This window comes from Pogoniulus pusillus, chromosome 38 (genome assembly GCF_015220805.1).
Source record: "Pogoniulus pusillus isolate bPogPus1 chromosome 38, bPogPus1.pri, whole genome shotgun sequence".
In the NCBI taxonomy this organism is placed as follows: domain Eukaryota; kingdom Metazoa; phylum Chordata; class Aves; order Piciformes; family Lybiidae; genus Pogoniulus; species Pogoniulus pusillus.
Genome location: NC_087301.1, coordinates 1,966,792 through 1,984,879, shown reverse-complemented (window position 1 = coordinate 1,984,879; position 18,088 = coordinate 1,966,792). Strand labels below are relative to the sequence as shown.

Sequence of the window (18,088 nt, the reverse complement as noted above, 5' to 3'; positions counted from 1 at the left end):
CTGCAATGACAACACAGCTTTAGCTGGGCCAGGCACCTCTTAGATCCTCCTTACATTTTGTAAAGACAAAGGCAGCAACAGGAGTTGTGAATGTGCTGATCTGATTTCCTCCCTCTGGCCCTTGCCCTGGAAGAGCACACTCCAGACGAGCTGAGTTAGTTCCCTCCTTGCCTGTAAATATTGTTTTGTAAAACTCCGTGGAGATGCTCAATAAAGTGAGATATTTTCTACTACTCTCTTGCTTCTGTGGTTCTTCAGGAGCTGGGACAGCTGCAGCACCTACCTGATGTGAAACAAGGAGCTGAGCCTCTCCCAGTCCAACGCTTCAGTCCTGAACCCCTGCGTGCCAGCTCCAGCCTCAGTGACCATCCAGACTCCAGCATTATCAGAGCCCAAGCAAAACCAAGCATCACACTAAGCAGCTCCAGAAGCACCTTGCCCTGCTAGAAACCCACAGGAGTCACTCCACAGCCCAGCACACTCACTCCCTCATGCTGGTATCAGACTGGCAGGAGCTTGTTCCACTTTCTGTGCCCCCATGTGCTGTTCCCTCCATGGGCAGGCAAACAGGTCCTAGGGAAGGAAAAAAGAAAGGGCAGAATAAGAGCCCAAATAACTGCCAGGAGCCAAACAAGATCCTGCTTGAATAGGTGGTGTGGCTGCTCTGTTCCAGCTTCTACAGCAGAGCTTTAATTGCTTTGCAATGTCCTCACCTCTGAGATGGTGAAAGCTGATGAATCATGCAGGGTGCACCAGAGGCTGGGCTGGGAGGGCTTGCAGGAGGATCTGTGCTCAGGTCTCTAGAGAGAAGCAGTTGAACATTTTGGATCTGCAGCAGCACAAAAAGCTGTTTACAGTAGCCACTGTCTGAGCCCTGCTCTCTGACACAGCACTGGCCAGCTGGGTGGACCTGCAGCAGCTGCCAGGGCCAGGCTGGGTGCCAGGGTGTCCTTGCAGCTCTCTGCAATAGATTGGGCAGAGAAACTCTGAGTCTGGTACAGTTTCTCTGACACAATTTTCAAGATGACCTAGGAGAGCACCTCAGAGCCCTGCAGTGCTGGGGGCTGGCTGCAGTGCTGGGGGCTCCAAATCTGCCCTGCAGGGCAGAGCAAGAGACCTCTGGCTGAGGCAGCTTGCACACATGAGCAGCAAAACATTGGACCCATTGCATGGGCTAGGAGCTGGCCACAGAGGAGTTCATCCCTGAACTCCCGCAGGAAGCAGGCAGGGGGTGGGGGGCACTGAGTGGGACTCACCAGAGCTGGCTCCATCCATGCTGACCAGAGCTGGGGCCCATGCACAGCAGCTCCTCCACCATTCAGCTATCAAAGCAAATGAAACTATGAAAGCTTTAATTCATTCCACACTGTCCCAGTTTGCAGTCAACCCTCCCAGACATGCACTCCACAAAACATTTCCCTAATGCCTGAGGCACTACAGTCCCAAATCATGGATACTGAAGTGTCACACTCCTGGCCTGGCCTCCTGGATTCAACCACACCTCCCAGCCTGGAGCCCACAGTCCTGCCCACTGCCACATCAGCCTCTCAATCTCGTGGCAGCCTTGGCAACATCAGGTCCTCCCTGGGCAACTCCAGGTCTTTACACCCTGCCCAGCACAGCACTGCCAGTGAGGTCCAACACATCTCGTGGGGGTGTAAGGTCCTCCACCTGCCAACCACACAGGACCCCTCTCCCATTTTCTCCTCACATTGTCCTACCTGCAAAGGTCCCAGTGTCTGCCTCTGCATTTGCCAGCTTCCAGGTGTGCTGCAGAGGGAACCAGCATTACAGTGCCCTCCCCACCCCAAAGCTTGGCAAGGACTCACTTGCTCTAAAGCACTGTGAGAGCTGCTTTGGATGTCCTGGACCAGCTTTGGAGCCCACCAGCTCCTGAGCACTGTCAGGTACCAACATGGTGCTGCCCTCCCACCTAATGCAAACTAAGAGTGGCTGAAGCCTGCTGGCTTGTGCAGGAGCCAGCAGGGAAGCAAAGCAGCAGCAGAACACTCTGGTAACCTGGAGGTGACTCTGCTGAAGTCTCTCCAAGCCATCCTCACTGGCCAACAGCTACAAGGAAGGTGCTCAGGCTTCCACAAGGCATAGCCTGAGGCCTGGTTCCTGCCCTGCACAGCTGCTGCTGCTCTTGGCAAAGAACCACAGGCACAGCTAACACCCAATGCTCCTCTCTGAAGGCAAATGCTCCTTCAGCGCCCAAGGGATGAGCAACTGAGCACTCAGGGTCCCATCCACACCCTGGCAGGAGACAAGGTGACAGAAGACTTCTTGTTGGAGTAGGACAGCTTCAGAGAGTGAGAGAAACAAAGAGTCCCAACCCAGCACCAGGCAAGAGAAACACTCCAGGAACTGTCCCACCCAGGGTCCTCTTCACCCTTCACAAGGCAATCACTAGAGCAGGGCTACTGGGAAGTGGCAGCTCCTGCAGAAACCAGTGAAGACTAAAATTAAACCCAGGGAAGAGAGAAAAAAAGCCTCAAGTCCCTGAGCTCCAACCCCACTAGGTGTCCCTCTCGGCCAAGGCACAAGGGCTCCAGAAGCTCACCGAGAAGAAGGTCCAGGGAAGCAGGGATGGGGCAAGTCGCCAGGCTGCAAGCCCCAAACCCCTCTCCTGAAAGCCAGAGGGGAGAGAGCCAAAGGAGAAGGAAAGAAAGAGTGGGCAGGGCAGGGAAACAAGCGTAGGAAGCACTGGATGGAGACGGGAGCCAGGCAGCTTGCAGCTGGCCCTGCCTGCAAGATGCCTAAATGAGGCAATTTGGTGGGGGGAAGCAGCTCTGAATCAGCCTGGAAAGTTCCATCCCTCAGGTTAGAGCTCCACGGCTCAGAGGCTGCTGATGGCCAGCAGTGCATTGATTTCATCCACCCTCTCCAGCCCACCAGCAGCTCCCAACCTCTTCCCCCTCTGCCTGAGCACTGAAACTCCTCCACTTGCTTCACGTCACAAGAAATCAGCTGTCACAGCCCAGTGCTGGGCTTCACTTGGAGCTGGGACACTCCTGATCTCGTAGGACTGGGGCAGAACAAACCCAGCTCCAGCTTGTCCTGTGAGCAGGCAGTGGTGAAAGGCTGTGGAGCTGGGGATGGGAGCTGCTGGGAGGCCAGAAGAGGCAGCACAAACCCAGCTCCAGCTTGTCCTGCGAGCAGGCAGTGGTGAAAGGCTGTGGAGCTGGGGATGGGAGCTGCTGGGAGGCCAGAAGAGGCAGCACAAGGGGGTTGTGTGCTCCAGCAGCAGCAGCTCAGAAGCGGAGCAGAGTCAGCCGTGTCCCCAGGCACTCGGAGCACAAGGGGGGGCTGGCATTTGCGGCTCCTGGCACCAGCTGTCTTAGAAACTGTGAGAAAAGTAAAGAGATTGGGAAGCCCAAAGCAATCGCTGGGGGCAACCTTCACTCCAGGAAGCCAACACAAACAACAGGGTCAGGGAACAGGGGGCTGAGAGGATTTTGTGCTGCTGGGAGCTATTGGGATAACTATGGGGGGGTAGAAGTGGGAAGGAAAGGCTGCATCCCATGGAAGTGAACTCAGAGGCTGGTCCCAGATGGGAATGGATGACTTGCAGGAGGCAAACCAGCAGGAAAATGTGCCAGCTGATGAATCAAAGGAAAACATCCCACACCATTCCTTGGAAACCTTCTCATCCAGCCTGGCTGGGGCAGCTGAGCTGCTCCCATGGAGGTGCACAGCAGGGGGACCAGGTCAGTGGCCTCCTCCTGCACCCATCCTGCTCCACATCCCTACTGTTTGGGTGCCACCTGTTACTCCAGGCAGTTCCACACCCACAGCAGCCTTGGGTGCTCAAAATGCCCTTTTGGGTTCAAAGAGGATTTGAACATGAAGCACTTTCTCCTACTCTTTCTCACCCAAAAAGATGATGAGGGATCTGGAGCACCTCTCTGACAAGGAGAGGCTGGGAGCCCTGAGGCTGCTGAGCCTGGAGAAGAGCAGCCCCAGAGGGGATCTGCTCAGTGCTCAGCAAGAGCTAAAGACGCTGGGGCCAGACTCCTGCCAGTGGTGCCCAGGGACAGAACAAGGGGCAGTGGGCACAAACTGGAACCCAGGAGGTTCCATCTGAACAAGAAGAGAAAATTCTTTGCTGTGAGGGTGCTGAGCCCTGGAGCAGGTTGTCCAGAGGGGCTGTGGAGTCTGCTTCTCCAGAGAGCTTCCAAACCTACCTGGGCATTGTGATCCCAGGCAAGCTGCAGTGGGTGCCCCTGGGGTGGGCTGGATGAGCTCCAGAGCTGCCTTCCACCATGCTTTCAGTTTTCTCCAGGCAAGACTCTAAGGCTCAGTACTGCTCAGACAGATGATGCCAGCACAGAGACACCCTGCAGGGCCCCAGGCTGGCCAGAAACACTCTCTTTGTGCCTCCCACCACCACTGATGGGCACAGCAGCTGCACCCCAGGGCTGTGATTCACTTGATGACAATGGCACAGCTTCTGCCACCCTCCCAGATCCTGTGCCAGGGCTCCTTCTGCTTGGCTGATCTCCACTGCCCTGCCTCCTGTCCATCAGCTGGGCTGGCCCCAGGCATCAACACACACCACAGGTCCTCGGCTCCTTTAGTCACCCTTGGCTGGCCCTTCTAGTAGCTCACAAGGCCAAGCCCTCCCTGCCTCTGCATCACATCCTTCCTTACATCCATTGCACCAGCAGCTTGCTCACTCCAGCTGAGCATGGCAAGGTTTAGGGGAGACCTCAACTCCTCCCTGTCCAGCACAGCAAATTCACAGTCACAGAATGTAAGGGGTCAAAGGGACCTCTGGAGATCAAATCCAACCCCCTGCCAAGGCAGCTTCACCTAGGGAAGGGTGTGCAGGATCACAGGATCAGTTAAGGTTGGAAGGGAGCACAAGGAGCAGCCAGTTCCAACCCCCCTGCCATGCCCAGGGACACCCTACCCTAGAGCAGCCTGCACACAGCCTCAGCCAGCCTGGCCTTAAACACCTCCAGCCATGGGGCCTCAACCACCTCCCTGGGCAGCCCATTCCAGGCTCTCACCACTCTCCTGCTCAACAACTTCCTCCTCACCTCCAGCCTCAATCTCCCCACCTCCAGCTTTGCTCCATTCCCCCCACTCCTGTCACTCCCTCACAGCCTAAAAAGTCCCTCCCCAGCTTTTTTGTAGCCCACTTCAGACCCTGGAAAGCCACAAGAAGGTCACCTGGGAGCCTCCTCTGCTCCAGCCTGCACAGCCCCAACTCTTTCAGTCTGTGCTCACAGCAGAGCTGCTGCAGCCTCTGAGCATCCTCCTGGCCCTGCTCTGGACACTCTCCAGCATCTCCACAGCCCTCTTGTCCCAGGGGCTCCAGAGTTGGCTGCAGTACTCCAGGTGGGGTCTCACCAGAGCAGAGGGGAGAATCCTCTCCCTGGCCCTGCTGGCCACACTGGATCATAATGTCCAGGTGGGTTTTGGAGGACTCCAGATATGGAGACCCTCCAACCTCTCTTGGCAGCCTGCTCTAGCAGTCTCCCACCCTCCAAGTTCCTCCTAACAAGGAGTGTGGCTGTTGCTCCAGAGCAACAGAGGCAGCAGCTTCTGCTCAAGAGAAGCCCAGTGCCAGCACAAGGGGCAGTGGTGGAAGCTGAGGCAGAGGAAGTTGCATTTAAACATGAGAAGGAATTTTTCCCTGTGAGGGTGACAGAGCCTGGCACAGGCTGCCCAGGGGGGCTGTGGAGTCTTCCTCTCTGGAGACGTTCAAAACCCTGCCTGGATGTGTTCTGTGTGACCTGCTCTGGGTGATCCTGCTCTGGTTTGGACTGGATGAGCTTTGGAGGTCTCTTCCAGCCCCTGCCATTCTGTGAAGCCACTGTGCAAGAGCAGCCTGAGCTGCAGCTCTGATGTTTGCTTACCAGGAGCATTAGTGTGGTACAGGAGCAGGATAGATCCACCTTGGGATCCCTCTGGAACACATCCTTCCTGCAGCAGATGGCTTAGCTGAGATCTCCAGCAATCCTCAAGGCAGCCCAGACCTTGTGCAAGCACAGCTGGTTACAGACAGCAACGAGCTCAGAGAGCATGCAGGGAGGGTAACTAGCAGGAGAAAGAGACCTTTTGTGACACCACGAGTGGACAGAGAGTGTCCTTCAGCAGGAAGCACTGCCCCCGAGGCAGCTCCTCAGGACAGCAGTGCCCTGCTCTAGAGTTCTCTGGCACAGGTGAGGCTCTCCCACATCTGCTGCACTTACAGTAAGGAGGATGACAGCTTCCTTACGGCTAGGCAGAGCTTCCAGAGGAGAAGAGCATGGAGGGTTGCCTTGGAGACTGCAGTAAGCAGATGCCTGGGGCTCACACCACAGCAGGCCCTTGCCAGAAGGGTGATCTCAGCAGTGCAGGCTGCCTTATCAAACATTCCTGGAGGAAAGGCTGGATCCCTGCAAGGACGGGGTGAATCAGGCTGCGGGGAAGGTGGATCTTCATGTTACCATTAGTCACGGTCTTTGGCTTTGCCCCCTCCACCCCCCAGCACAACCACAGTGCTCCTCAGAGCAGAGGACCCTCTGCTGCTGAAGAATTCCTCCCCCTGCACGCAGAGGTTAGCAGGATCCATGCAGCAGAAGGCTGTGAGGGGAGCACAGACTGACTCCCCAGGCTCCTTTTCCCTGGCAGAGGAGCAAGTGCAGCATCTTTCCCTCTGTCTGCCCAAAACAGGGTGGAGATGAGCCCTGAAGATCCCCACTGCTCCTGCCAGCTAAACTACAACCCAGCTTTTGGCCAAGAACCTTGCAGCTTCCCGTTGCATGAAGAACAAAGACATCACACTGCCACCTCTGCACCTCCACTCTGGGGCTCACTTTTGGGCTCCTCACTACTACTTACGCTGGGGACAGCAGAACTGGATGCAGAACTCGAGGTGGGGTCTCAGCAGGGCAGAGTAAAGAGGAAGAATCATCTCTCTTCAAGACCTGCATCAAAATGACCCAGAAAGAGTTAATCAGGACTCCAGTACTTGAAGGAGCATTAACCCACTGCAGCTTTGTGCTGCTCACTCTTCCAGCACCGGGCTGGAATCAAGGAGGGGAACGGAATCAGGTGGAGGGTTAGGAAAACATCTCTCAGGGCGAGAAATCTGCCAAGCACCCAAGGGAAACAGTGAAAGCCCTGCTGCTTGAGTCACTGAAAACTGGACCCAGCACAGGAAAATCCAGTGTAGGGAACAGGCCTGCCCCCAGAGGGGAGAAATGGAGAAGCTGGACGAGCTCAGCTCTTTCCCATCGCCACTTCTCCTGGTTCCAGGAATTCCCAGAGGCGATAGCTGGCACAGCACAGAGCAGGTAAGCAGGGTGGTTAGTGCTTGCTACCAAACCTTCCAGGGGGACTCAACCCAAACCACACAGCTCACACAACAGCCTTTGGACCCTGGACTGCTAAGGATCACACTCAGCTTGAGGTGAGGAGCAGCTTCCAATGAGAGAAGAAGCATCACCACCCACAGGAAGAAAAACAGAGCCAGGACAATGAGTTACCACCTTGGTGGTGGCTTTTGAGCTTCACTGGTCAAGGCTCTGAGCTCAAACAGAAGTTACCCGACGAGGAATTTCCACTTCACATGCTGGAAGTGAGATGCTGAATAGAACCATAGAATGGCTTAGGCTGGAAGGGACCTCAAAGCTCAGCCAGTTCCAAGCCTCTGCCATAGGCAAGGACACCTCCTGCTAGAACAGGCTGCTCAAAGCCTCATCCAACTTGGTCCTGAACACCTCCCTGGGCAACTTGTGTCAAGGTCTCCCCACCCTCACTGTAAAGAGCTTCTTCCTAACATCCAGGTTCCCCAAGGAGGTGGTGGATTCCCCATCCTTGGGGATGCTCCAGGAGTGTGTGGCCATGGCACTGTGGGAGATGGTTTAGTGGCCATGGTGGTGTTGGGATGATGGTTGGACTGGGTGATCTTTTCCAGCCACAACAATTCTGTGCTCCTGTTGGATGTGTTTTCAGCTATTAAGGCCCGAGGCCACAGGAATAAAACCCCCAAATAGCCAAGTAACACTGAGCAGGACACTGCTGGGTTTGTTGTTCTTTGAGAACCACACACTTCAGAAAGAGACTCCCCTCAGGAAAAAAAAGCAGCTAGGAAAAGCTCATTCCTTGGTTAATCTCAGCCTCTCCTGCTTTCTTCTGGAGACAACTGCTGTTAAGGCTTGGAAGAGACTGAGCTAGACAGATCATTAGTCTCCTAGCAAATCCCAGTGAGCAGCAGCTAGCTGGAACACACAGTCCATCCATCAAAGACCTGCCCTGGCTGCCACACTGCCCTAGACACCAGCAGATAAACCCACAAACAATCAACCCTCTGAGCCTGCCTGGCCCTCTGGAAGGCAGCAATTGCCCGTGCAAGGACGCCTGGATTTGACAGAGGCTTGGCAGAGCAGGCAGGAGGTCTATTAGTGATGTCCTTCCAGCAGAGAGCCAGGCTGCCTGTTCAAACAAGGTATTTGCAGTGATGAATTCCTGTTCCAAGGTAATTTACAGCCTCAGTAAATAAACAGGCTTAGGGCTGCTTAAGCACTGTTTAAACACCCATACACAATAGCCCTGGGCACAGCACTCCGGAGCACACAGGAGATGTCTTCCCCTCTCTGCTCCCAGCTCTAAGACAAACTGGAGACACTGCCCACCAGGAATGACACCCTTCCCCTCTCAAAGAACAAGACCTCCTCCAGAAGTAGTTCTCCTTCACCCTTCCACCCAGATCTCCGTGCCAGAAATCCAGAACACCTTTAAAATGGGAGGTGATCATCTTGGCTTTCACCACGTGTCTTTGGCACCTCTTGATCCAACCTGACATTATGGAATGGTTTAGGGTTGGAAGGAGCCTTAAAGCTCATCTAGCTCCAAGGCCCTGCCATGGGCAGGGACACCTCAAACTAGCTCAGGTTGCCTAAGGCCCTGTCTTGCCAGGTTGCCCAGGGAGGCTGTGGGTGCCCCCACCCTGGAGGTGTTCAGGGCCAGGTTGGATGAGGGCCTGAGCAACCTGGGCTGGTGGGAGGTGTCCCTGCCCATGGCAGGGGATTGGAACTGGATGAGCTTTAGGGTCCCTTCCAACCCAACCCATTCTGTGACTCTATGAAGTTAAGGCACCTTTGAAAGCAGAGTTCATTTTTGTCCTCCTGCCACAGGGGCTGCATATGCAACAGTGTCACCATCACCATGGGCACCAAGGCTGGGGCAGAAGCAGAGATGTCCTCTGCTTTCAATTCCTGTATCAAGCTGCAGTAACCAAGAACAAGAGGAATTATTGAGGGCTGGAGGCACCATCCTGGGAGAAAGCAGCTAAAAAAGTGCACAGGAGGAAAGAGGAAGCCTTCAGACAGTGAAAAACCCCAGAACTCTTCTGGGCAGTGGAATCATCCTGGACAATGCAAGCCCCTGGATATTCCCTAGCAGTCATGGGATGGGAGGAAAAGGAAAGTTTCAGCTGCCTACCAAGGACTGCTCCCAGGAGAGAGGTACAGATGAATCTCTCCTTCCAGGGAAAGGACAGAGTGTTCTCCCTGCAACCAGCTTATCACCCCACTGCAGCATGCAGGGGATATAGGAACAGCCCTGCTGTGGCCAAGAGCATGGAGAAGATGAGCTCATTCCCTCCCCCATGTGCTTGTTCCTATAGATGAAGCCACTTGGAATACTTCTCCCATGTTTTGATCATGCCTATGGGCCTGCCTGGCTTGGTGCCCTGGAGAGATGACAAGCAAGGAAAGGTAATTGCTAGCCAAGAGTGGCAAAGTCTCTGGCTCCACAAAGCAGTCAGGATGTGTCCAGCAAGGCTCCAGCCCAAGCTAAGCTGTTGCAGGCTCAGAGCACTGTCCCCTGCTGTTTGCTGCTGGGCTTGCTGGCTTCTAGGACAAGTACACGGGCAGGGCAGGGCAGCAAGGAGAGCTCAGCAAGCTGGGAAGCAGTTTCAACCATACCTTGCAGCAGGCTGAAGAAAAGCAGGAGCTAGAGACAACAGGAGCCATGCATGAGGGAGAAGACTGTCTTGTCCATGCAGGATCTGAACTCATGGAGGAGAGAACTTCTACACCAGCCTGCTGCTGCCTCCTTCACAGCCTCGAGTGATCCTCTCAGCCTGCCTGCTTCCCAGACTGGACAGTCCTTCAGCACCACCTCTGTAATGAGAGGACACACAAGACGTTGCCACTGCAGCAGATGACCTCACAGACACTCAGAAGGCTTCAGCCCAGCAAACAAGTTCCCCAGAGGTGACGTTTCCTCACCTGAGGAAACAGCACAGGGCTGGCAGCAGCTGCTGGTCCCTCTAATGACTTCATTTCACCCAAAGCCAACACAGCTCACACTGTGAAGGCTGCCAGGGCTGCCCATCCCTCCCTCACCCAGCAGGAAGTGTTCAGGCATAGGCAGAAGAAAAAGCTGAGCTGGTCCTGATGCAGAAGGTTGGCATCAGGGTTTGTGCACTTGTGGCAGTTCAGCTCCAGCCTCAGAGAAGCTCAGCTCCAGGCTGTGCCATGTCTGTGCATGTGCTGTGCATGGCTGAGCCAGCTGGGAGTCCTGGGGCTGCATTCACTGAGTGCCAAATTGGCACTAAAGGATCCCACCTAAAGGCTTCACCGCTGCTACAGCGTTGCCAGCTCAGACCTGGCTCACATCCAGGTGTCTCTGAACACAGACAAAAGGAACATGCATCTACCTGCAAAATACCATCCAGAGGCACCCAGAAAGGGACAGGCCAAGTGTGGGGTGCAGTCAGGCTCTCCAGGGACACCAGCTCAGTCTCCTGAAGGTTAACTCCCCAGTACCCTGGAGCAGCCTGCCCAGAGCACGGTGAGCCGTGGCAGTAAGTCACCTAAAGCCAGGGGAGACACAAGACAGCAAAACTTAGGTTGGCTAAAGCTTCATCATCACAGAATGGTTGGAGATGGAAGTAACCTTAAAGATCATCCAGTTCCAATCCACCTGCAGGGACACCTCCCACCAGCTCAGGTTGCTCAAGGTTTCACCCAAGCTGGCCATGAACATCCCCAGGGAGGGGACAGCCACAACTTCCCTGGGCAACCTGTGCCAGTATCTCCCCACCCTCACTGCAAAGAATTTCTCCCTCACCTCCAGTCTCAAGCTCCCCTCTTCCAGCTCAAAGCCACTGCCTCTCATTCTGTCACTCCAAGCCCTTGTCAAAAGTCCCTCCCCAGCTCTCCTGTAGCCTCCTTCTGGTACTGCAAGGCTGCTCTAAGGTCTCCCTGGAACCTTCTCTTCTCCAGGTTGTACAGCTCCAACTCTCTCAACCTGTCCCCATAGGGCAGTTGATGCTTTTCTGACCCAGAAGACCATCAGAACAGCCAAGCTAGGCACTGCTGGGTTCACACCCAGGAACAGCTCTAACCAATTTAGTGCCTCTTCTCTCTCAGCTTGCAGAGAGGTTTAGGATATCTTCCAGAGCTCCCCACCACACAGAGTCTCTGCTCCCAGGCGTAGGTGTTAGGGAGAATCACTGCTGCTGGGAAGAATTGCTCAGCAAACAGCCTTGGAACAGGATCCACCTAGAAGAGGGCTCTTTTTGTTTCCTGAATGGAAATCAAACCCCTTTATATAGGCTGGGTTGGAGAGTCCATGGCCAAACTGTTCCCTTCAGATCCTATTTTCTTTGGACCTTGAGTATACCCCACATGAGACATCTGGCATGGAGCATACAGGACAGAGTTTGCTTTGGCACTGGCTGGGATTTGGAGCTCTCAGTGTTTAAAGAGGATTTTATGAATTGAACAGTCTCCCTCTCCTCTGTAATGCTTCAAATTAAGGTTTCCACATGTGCCTGGGACAGAGATCCACCAAGACACTTATTGCATGTTAAATAAACAGCACTCAGGCCAGCAGAGCACTCTCGCTGAGGATTAACAGACAGACAATTCAGGCAGGCTGCTGCAGCTGTTTAAACCTCTAACCCAACTCCAATGTCATAATCAGTCATTTTATTAAGATAATAACTGCCCTATTAATGCTAATGAAATGAGTAATGCCTCACGCTCCTGTGACACGAAGATAAGCGCCCCGAGAGCAGCTCCTCCTCCAGCTCCAGAGGGGCTCAGGTTAGTCAAGAGGACAACCCAGAGGTGCTTACAGCCCACTTAGACCAAAGCAGCTTCCAAGCAGAAGCTGTGAGAAGTGAGACCTGGAGGTGCTCTGGAGCATGAAGGTAGGGTGTGCAAAACCCACCGAGTCCATGCAGGGGAGGAGGGACTCAGAGCTGTGTCAGGCAGGTAAGCAGGGCAGAGGAATGGCTGCTGGGCACCACCACTAGCTACAGACACAGGGAGGTAGTGCCCTAAGCACAAGGCCTCCTTAGAGCATGCATCCATAGAATGCTTTGGGTTGGAAGGGACTTCAAAGAGCCAAACCCCCGAGCCATGGGCAGGGACACTTCCCACCAGTCCATCTTGCTCAAGGAGTCATCCAACTTGGCCTCGAACACCTCCAGGGAGGGGACATCCATGACCCCCCTCAGCAACCCATTCCAGTGTCTCACTGTAAAGAGCTTCTTCCTCATCCCTGGTCTCAGTCTCCCCTCTGCCAGCTTCAATCCCTTCCCCCTCATCCTATCACACACATCCTGCCCAGGACACCTCACCAGGGCACTGTGTGGAGGGCTGGGGAATCCAGGCAACCTGCAAGCCCAGCACCCTGCTTCCAGCCACCCAGGAGGCAGAAGGACCGGAGGAAGTGGCTGCACAAGCTGAGCTCTCTCCCCAGGAGCACCCCAGGCGATGCCAACTCCCAGCTCTGTGCTCAGCAGCTGTTCAGCTCCCACAGCCCAGGCACTCATGCTGCAGTCAGGACCAGACTGTTGCCTGCCTGTTCAGCCTGACCTTCCACCACGAGCTGGACCAGATGTTCCAGCAAGGGCTACAAAGGGGCTTAGCAGCAGCCTGGGTGCCTGCAGCCAAAGCCATGTCGTAAGGCTTGGCTCTGCACGCAGAGAGATTCCCTTGCCCCTCATTCCCACATCTTTTAGCAACAATTATTAATTTAGAAGTTTAAAAAGAAAGAAAGCAAAAGTGGATTCCTGGTATGCTTGTCATGTCCATGGGAAGGAGATCTTCCATAAATGGCAAATTTCATTGACCTCATCTCCAAAGAGTCAGGGAGGAGCAAGTCATCGCTCACCACGTGAGAGCAACCTTAAGTGCAGCTCAGGGATTCAACTCATTAGCACAGGCATGCTCCCATTTGTCAGACTGGAGCACACCACACACTGCCAAGCCCTGCAGTGGGCTGCAGGTTTAGGTATTGATTAATTGTTAAAGCATCTCTGAAATGTCCTCTGCTAAAAGGGAAATGACCTCATGCTTCCTTTGAGACTCTTCACTCTTCCTCCTGGCTCCAACAGTTTCTAAAGCATGGCTTTGCTGCGAGCCACCACTTCACCATGACCCACAGAACCCCTTTGCAGGGCTCCATTGGCCCCCCCACAGCACTGCCAGCCCCTTTGCAGGGCTCCATTGGACCCCCACAGCACTGCCAGCCCCTTTGCAGGGCTCCATTGGCCCCCCACAGCACTGCCAGCCCCTTTGCAGGGCTCCATTGGCCCCCCACAGCACTGCCCGCCCCTTTGCAGGGCTCCATTGGCCCCCCACAGCACTGCCAGCCCCTTTGCAGGGCTCCATTGGCCCCCCACAGCACTGCCAGCCCCTTTGCAGGGCTCCATTGGCCCCCCACAGCACTGCCAGCCCCTTTGCAGGGCTCCACTGGCCCCCCACAGCACTGCCAGCCCCTTTGCAGGGCTCCACTGGCCCCCCACAGCACTGCCAGCCCCTTTGCAGGGCTCCATTGGCCCCCCACAGCACTGCCAGCCCCTTTGCAGGGCTCCATTGGCCCCCCACAGCACTGCCAGCCCCTTTGCAGGGCTCCATTGGACCCCCACAGCACTGCCAGCCCCTTTGCAGGGCTCCATTGGCCCCCCACAGCACTGCCAGCCAAAGCAACCCAAACAGACCCCTTGTTAAGCTGCTCACCTCTCACTCAAGCTTCCTCTACTGAGACTGCAGGCAAGAAAAGAGGATGGGGAAAAGCACTCATCAGATTCATGCCAAAAGGACTTTGAACCTTCATCAGAGAAGTAACCAGGCTGGAAAAGACCTTCGAGTGGTCAAGTCCAACCTAGTACCCAACATCACCCAATCCACTCCACCATGGCACTAAGTGCCACTTCCAATCTGGTTTTAAACACTCCACCACCTCCCTGGGCAGCCCTTTCCAGTGGTGAATCACTTCATGGTTCAGGTCATTTCATAACTGGTCTGGTGATTTTTTATTTCACTTCATGCCTGTTCTGAGGGGTGAGGAAGAGGATGGGAGAGAGCACCAAAGGCTCCTGAGACGCAGCAGCAGGCACAGGAGGCGCAGTGTGCCAGCGCAGGCACGCTGGAAGCCCATGGTGCTTGGATCAGAGTGTGCTCTCCACTGGAGAGAAACACTGAATCCTGCTCCAAGCCCCAGGCTCCTGAGAAGACATTTGGCAAGGGCAGGAGGGGAAGGCAGGTAACCATGGCAACCACTCATTGCTTAGCAGCAGACAACAAAAATGACTCCTGAAGACACAGGTCCCATGGCCACAGCCTCCATTGCCCCTGTCCTGTGGGGGCTCTCCACCAGCTGTGCCACGCACAGCACTGCATCCAGCAAGCTAACACAGGCTGCCCCTCAGCCCTGAGCCCCCCACAGCCATACCTCCTCTTGGCACACTCACAGGAGGCTGCTAATTCCTTACTGCTGGGTCACAATCTTCACAGCACCACAGGATGTTAGGGGTTGGAAGGAACCTCCATAGATCACTGAGTCCAACCCCCCTGCCAGAGCAGGAGCATGGAATCTAGAGCAGGTCACACAGGAACACATCCAGACAGGGCTGGAAAGTCTCCAGAGAAGGAGGCTCCACAGCCCATTTCCCAGCTAATAGGGGCAGATGCCAGGCACTCACCCCAGAGCCTCTGACACCCACAGGCTGAGCAAACCAAACGGGAACAAGCCAGATGAAAATTGGCAAGGGGGGTGCTAAGCAGCAGCCAAAGCTCAGGGCAAGTCACCTTTCTGTGGCACAGCTTCATCCAGCTAGAACAAGCAGAAACCATTCTGAAAGGTGCAACTTAATTCTCATTGTTATTCACCCTACACATCAGGCAAGAGCTTTCATCTCCACTGGGCCACCACAGCACTGAGCTTTATGATCTGTGCACAGTGCATAAAATTAGGAACAAAACTACAACTATTCAGGTCTCAGCAGCAAGAGAGGTGCAGGCACAAGGCACTGAGCTAAGCATCTTAAACAGCTCACAACAGTAAATTCCTCTCCCCCCCTCACCTTTGGCTGCCTTCATATTGGCTGCACCTGAGAATCGTTGAATTGATTCAGGTGGAAAAGACCTCCAAAAGCATTCAGCCCAACCAGCAAACCAGCACCTCCATGGCCACTAAACCATGTCCCCAGCTGCCATGGCCACAGGCTTCCTGAATGCCTCCATGGACAGAGACTCCACCACCTCCCTGGGCAACCTGTGCCAGTGCCTGACCATAGGATGAAAGGCAATGGATTGAAGCTTGAGAAGGGAATTTTAGACTGGAGATCAGGAAGAAGCTCTTGAAAGGTAGGGGACACTGGCACAGGCTGCCCAGGGAGGTTATGGATGCTTCTTTCTGGGGGTGCTCAGAGCTCAAAAGGAAGGCAGCAGAGGTTAGATAGGGAGAGCTTGCAGGGCACAGCTGCTCTCAAGGAGGACTGGGAAAGCAGCATAGAACAGTTTAGGCTGGAAGGAAACCTCAAAGCTCATCCAGTTGCAACCCCCTGCCATGGGCAGGGACACCCCCCACTAGAACAGGTCACTCAAAGCCTCATCCAACCTGGCCTTGAACACCTCCAGGCAGATCGTGGAGCACAGAAGCACGGAAGGTGGAGCAGGGAGCTGAGGAGTGGAGGGAAAGCTTGCATCGTTTCCAGCAAGCTTCTCAGCCTCAGCTCAGGCTTCCTCTGGATGACTTTTTCTGTCTCAAGGTGAGAGCTTTGTTCCAAACCTAAACCACACTTCCCCCTGCCTCCTCCCCCAGCAGCACTGCCCAGCTCTCTGCTCCCCAAAGCATGGTTACACAGACACGCAGCCACTGCACACTTCCATGTCCCCCTCCCCCGCAGCTCAAAGAGCATTCACAGAGTACCTCAGCACTGCTCACCTCCGGCCCGGGCTGATCCTGCACGTTGCCAACCACAGGAACCTGACAGCAGCACAGCTCAGTCTCCTGCGTCGGAGGAGTTCCAGCCACATTCACCTCCTGCAAAACCATGCTCCCGTTTAGTTCCTCTCCCTCAAGCTCCCAGCTGCCCTGGAAGGGCTAGAGAAGGTCAGCAAGCAGAGGGCAAGGTTCGCTGCCTCTCCTCCCCCTAAGAGCAGTGTTTAAGCCCAGGCAGGTGTTCGAGTTCAGCTTAACTGACTGATTTGGGTTGAGCTGCACCTGGCCCCCAATCAAGCCTGCCCTGAAGTGAACCACCCACAGCCATGCACACCCCAACGGGCAGCCAGCTGCCCAAGCAGCTTCCTCCATGCCAAACCTAAGTGGCCCCCATGGGGTCGCCCCCAGATGATCTGGGAGCCAGACTACCCAGATGGGAAAAGCAGCCAAGAAGAAACCAGCCCAAGAGCCTTTCTGTTCCTAGCTCAGGGTTTATCAGCCTTGAGCACCTGCTTTTTTGGCTCGTGTTCCTTGCAAGGCTTTCTCTGTGCAATCCACACAGCTCTGTGCCATGAAGAGAGCCAGGGCTGCTTCAGATGTCAGTGTCTCCAGCTGCTGTGTTGATTTGGAGGGAACAAATGTGCCCAGTGAAGCAGAGAGGTTAACATAACCCTGTCACCACTGCAGAAAGCACCGAGGTTCAAGGAGTGAGCACAGGGATCTGCTGCCTGCACACAAACCTTATTTGGAAATGTGCTGATTTAAACACACAAAAGAGGGAGAATGGAAACCAAGTGCAGAGAATTTCAAAGCTGACATCAAATGAGCTCTGCAGAGTGAGCTTTTAATTAAACCAGATTGAAGGCTCCTTTCAGAGAAGAAAGGACAGGGGCTTAAAGCTGTCCTCTTCTTTAAAAGATATTGTAAAGCAGCTCTTCTCACAAGGAGATAAAAGGTGCTGGGGGATTGAGTTTTGAGCAGGGAAGACAAGCACCACACTGCCTTTGGCAAGGGCAGCAGGAAGAAGATGACACTTCTGGCCTGGGCCATCATCTGCCTGCTCTGCTTTGACCCTTTCCTTCAGGACTAAGTGCAGATCACTCAAACAGCAGCCATCAGGGCAGCGTTTTGAACCAAAGAGTCAAAAGCAGCAGACAACTGCTCTGCTTTCATCCCAGCACTGGGGTCTTGCAGGGGCTTTCTGTCTGGAGAGCAGATGCAGGCAAGTAGACTGGGAAATGAGGAGGGAGAAGAGACAGCAGGGATAGGAAAAGGGGAAAGGCAATTACAGTCTGCAGCTCTGTGTTGTGTTTTAAGCCTGTGTCTGCAAGTTTCACCACTGCTGAAGTGCTTCCTCCCCAGCTTTGCCAGGTGCTCTGCAACAGGGCTAGGAGGTGCTCCATGAACACAGGGGCTTTGATAATTGCCTGGGAGCCCTTAGGTGGCTGAAAGCAGAAAGGCAGAAGATAGCATTTTAAAGGAGGCCACAAACAACACAAAGTGGGCAGGGAAAAAAAAACCCCAACCCAAACCACAGCACAAACCAACCTGGACTGAATAAGGAAATGAATTCCCCTAATTACCACAAGATGCTCCCCAAGTCTGACAGTATCTCTTGCAGCAGATGTGTTCAAATAATGTTTCCTCAGCCTCCAGCCTGCGTGGGCAGATTCCAGCACCAGCCACTAACGTTAAAAAGCACCTAATGAGCACAGACAGTCAGAAACTGCCTTGGCTCTTGCTGTCTGCATTTTCCCTGTCCTCCGGGCCAAGCTGCAAACATTTTGTTGGTGTTATTCACATCAGAAAGTGCTTGATAGCAAAAAAAAACCTCAACCCAACCCCAAAAAACAACAAACCCAACCCCCAAACCACTAAAATCTGGATCTATGAAAGCAGTTTCTAG

At 54.4% G+C, this 18,088-nt stretch overlaps 1 long non-coding RNA gene across 1 annotated transcript; it reads right to left on the bottom strand.

The window, feature by feature from the left end:
- Window positions 1-30: 30 nt before the first annotated feature.
- On the bottom strand, window positions 31-16,327 carry LOC135191221 (uncharacterized). Its single transcript, XR_010308767.1, has 9 exons — window positions 16,186-16,327; window positions 10,661-10,816; window positions 9,924-10,121; window positions 6,835-6,920; window positions 6,204-6,389; window positions 5,868-6,048; window positions 1,257-1,322; window positions 714-800; window positions 31-573 (listed from the first exon to the last, which is right to left on the bottom strand). It is a non-coding gene; the product is annotated as an uncharacterized LOC135191221 (long non-coding RNA).
- Window positions 16,328-18,088: the final 1,761 nt, after the last annotated feature.